The sequence below is a fragment of the Crotalus tigris genome, unplaced genomic scaffold (assembly GCF_016545835.1).
Source record: "Crotalus tigris isolate CLP2741 ecotype Arizona unplaced genomic scaffold, ASM1654583v1 scf7180000017632.1879674, whole genome shotgun sequence".
NCBI lineage: Eukaryota > Metazoa > Chordata > Lepidosauria > Squamata > Viperidae > Crotalus > Crotalus tigris.
Window position 1 is genome coordinate 1,837,060 of NW_024096526.1, and position 3,865 is coordinate 1,840,924.

Sequence of the window (3,865 nt, forward strand, 5' to 3'; positions counted from 1 at the left end):
ACTAGGTATGTTAGGACACTAGGATACGACACGAACCACGAAGGGTAGCTCTTTGCTGCCTTAATTGGTCTCCAGTTTTAAGTCTCTCTTCCTTTTATGGGCTTGGGAGAAAAAAAGATTCTGTCGGGCCATTGTGGTATGGTTAAATGCAATGGGGAAAGTTACAGATTTTGGTCCCAGGCTCTGGTAAATATCGTTGATTATGTGCCATCAAGTCAGTGTCAACTCTTAGGCTAGTAATGCCACCTATAACATGCCAACTCATGGCATTGTGGGGAAAATAGGAAGCAGGAATGTGATGTGCACTGCCTTAAGTTGTATAATTACAGTAGAAGGTGACTTGCTGATCTAACATTGTGACAAATAGCATTACTTGTCAATACTGCTCCATTATTCTTTCCATTGAAATGGAGATGATGTTCTAGAAAATGGGTGCCATGGCAGAAAAGGCTCTCCTCCAGGATCCCATCAGATGAAACTATTTGCTCTTAAAAAAAAAACTTTAATGCTGCTTTTATTGTTAATTGTCCAGAGTCATGAATTTGAGATGGGCAGCCATGTAACTTGAAATAATAAAATAAATCAATTATTCATCTTGAAATCTCAACAGATTTGATGATCTTATGAAATTTCAAATGAAAACAACAATATACTGATAGGCTTTCACAGCAGGCATCAGTGAAGTGGTGATGGGCTTTCAAGCTGAATGGTGGTGGCTTACTGTCCATGGCGTTTTGTTCTGACTTTTGGCTGTAGCTGTAGTGGTAAACCTCTCTGCAATTTACAGGGAACTTTTGGTCACTATCTACCGGTATAGAAAAAATATATAACTTCACCCCTAAATCCTTTCCTAATAATTCCACTGCCTGGCTCTCCTGTGAGGCAAAATTTGTCTTTGTGAGTGCCATGAGAAGCAACAAATCATGCTACCTTTAATGACTGTTTTTACTTCCAGGAATAGGGAAAAGTATTCGCTGAAGTTTCCACTTTAAGGGCTAGAACCGTCTAACAATGCACACACTGAGAAAGATCAGCTTGGTCTCAACAAGCAAAAATATGTTGTGATAAAACACTATTATAACATTCTGCCCATTTCTCACTTGAAACACAGTCTTGATTGCAGCACATCTCAGCCTCTTTGAATTGCTCACTCAAAAACCACTCCTTGCCCCATAATTCTTGAGCTGGGTACTTTTCAATGTGAGGGGTCCTTGGTGCTCTCTGAGCTTGCTTGTTTTCTTGCAGACATTTCATTATTCTAACTAGGTAACATCATCGGTGCTAGTAAGGAGTGCTGTTTGTTGTCTGTTTATATTCTGGTGTCTTGCCTCTCTGTGTGGTTGGGGGCTGTCTTAGGGATTCTTTGGTTGGGCTGTTTACTAATGGCTCTGGCAGTTTCTCCATTGGGGTATTGTTTACTTGATTGTTGGTCTGAAGGTGACCTGGAGTTAATCTATTCTATGCTGATCTGAGTGCTGATTACTGGTGGAGAAGTGCTGGAGTCTTTTTCTCTTTTGGGCTGGCTGATTGTCTCTTTTGCATAAGCATAGATCAGCATAGATTAACTCCAAAGTCACCTTCAGATCAACAATCAAGTAAGCAATACCCCAATCAAGAAACTGCCACAGAGCCATTAGTAAACAGCCCAACCAAAGAATCCCTAAAACTGCACCCACCCAGACAGGCAAAACACCAGAAAATAAACAGACAGTAAACGGCACTCCTTACTAGCACTGATGATATTACCTAGTTAGAGTAATGAAATGTCTGCAAGAAAACAAGCAAGCTCAGAGAGCATTGAGGACCCCTCATTTCAACCCTGAGTTACAAATATTCTCCTTCATTGGTACTTTTCAATGTATTTGACAAATTCCATCACAGGTAGCTTATGGGGGAAAATTGGGTAATAGTTCAAATACATCTGGATTTACTAAGTTGAAAAAGAGATGGCTTGCACACAGAGATGGTCAGATACCAAAACAGGACACCTCCCTTTTATTAATATTATCTGCTCACAACAATGTAATCAGAGTCTGGCTTGTTAATCTATTAGCAAACTATTAGGTGCTTTTGCAACTGAATAATGAATTAATTTCAACCAAAGCCTCTGTCTTATTACTCTATTGGTGCTTTCAGTCAAATTCAGTCAATCAGCATCCACTTTGGTATCTGTTAGCAAAGAGATAAGGGTGTGTGTGACCACAAACGCTTCATATGTAAGCAATGTCAATCTAGTTGGCAGGATGTGGCTTTGTAACTGTATTGAAGAGTTTTGCAAGTGGGCTCATTACTAGAACAAGCAAAGGTAATTTGCAGCATTAAATTTAGTCCTTTGGGCAAAGGTCCAGAGTTAAAACAGTTTATCATTAGTGTGTTAAAAACACACCAGAGGGTGAAGAACTTAGGTAATTAAATGCACTCCTCCCATGCTTATTAGATTTTAGCCTAAACTGCACAGCTTCAATAAATCAAGAACAAGTGATAAAACCCAATTTCTTGCTCAGTGTGATTGTTGATTAATTGTGCTGGGTAAAATGAACCAGTGTTGGGCTTGGCCAACAGTTAAGTGGTAGCTGCTGATTGTTTGGCTAGTGTTGGCCTTCATACACATCAATTTCTTCCCAAGGTTGTTTAGATTTTTATCCTGACTTTTATATATTTTGGTCAAGTCAAGGCAATGAATACAGATAATCCTCGACTTAACAACAGTTCCTTTAGTGACCAAAGTTACAGCAGCATTTTTCACACATCATTGTTGCAGCATCCCCATGGTCATGTCATCAAAATTCAGATGCTTGGCAAGTGGTTCATATTTATGACAGTTATAGTCCCCCAGGATCATGTGATCACTTTTTGCTGCCTTCTGATGAGCAAAGTCAATAGGGAAGACAGGCTCACTTAACACTTAAGTGACTCACTTAAATTAGTCACTTAGGTTACTAACTTAACTGCAATGATTCACTTATCTGTAGCCAGAAAGTTAAAATGGAGCAAAACTCACTTAACAAATGTCTTGCTTAGCAACATAAATGTTGGGCTAAATTGTGGTTGTAAGTCAAGGACTATCTGTGTTCCAACCTAGAACTAAGGAAAAACTTCCTGACAGTTAGAACAATTAGCCAGTGGAACAACCTGCTTCCAGAATCGGTGAATGCTCCAACACTGGAAGTTTTTAAGAAGAGACTGGACAACCATTTGTCCGAAATGGTGTAGGGTTTCCTGCCTGAGCAGGGGGTTGGACTCGATGACCTCCAAGGTCCCTTCCATCATCATCATCATCATTCCTGCTTCTATTTTGCCCTCAATGCCCCCATGAGGTGGAGTGGACTAGAATAAAATAGGAGCTGGAAGGGACCTTGGAGGTCTTCTAGTCCAGTCCCCTCCTCAAGCAGGAGGACCTATACCAGGGGTAGGCAACCTTGGCTCTTTTATGACTCGTGGACATCAACTCCCAGAATTCCTGAGCCAGCTGGCTCAGGAATTCTGGGAGGTGACGTCCACGAGTCATAAAAGAGCCAAGGTTACCTATCCCTGATCTATACCATCTCAAACGGGTGATTACCCAGTCTCTTTTTAAAAATTTCCAGCGATGGAGCACCCACAATTTCTGGGCTGAGAAGTGAAACATCCAAAGTCACCTGGACGGTTTTCATGCACAAGGGAGGCCAAGAATTGACTGTCTCCTGCTTTCCAAGCCAGCACTTTAATTGTATTTCTCAATGATATATTTCCCCTTTGGAGGGAGGGAGGAAAAACTTCCACAACTTCTTGGATTTATTTCTAACCGGAGAGCGGGGAGAAGAGTTAAAACCCGCCAAGCAACTTTTAAGTACTCTATGGTCGCCGCCGAAATGCACGCTGGGAG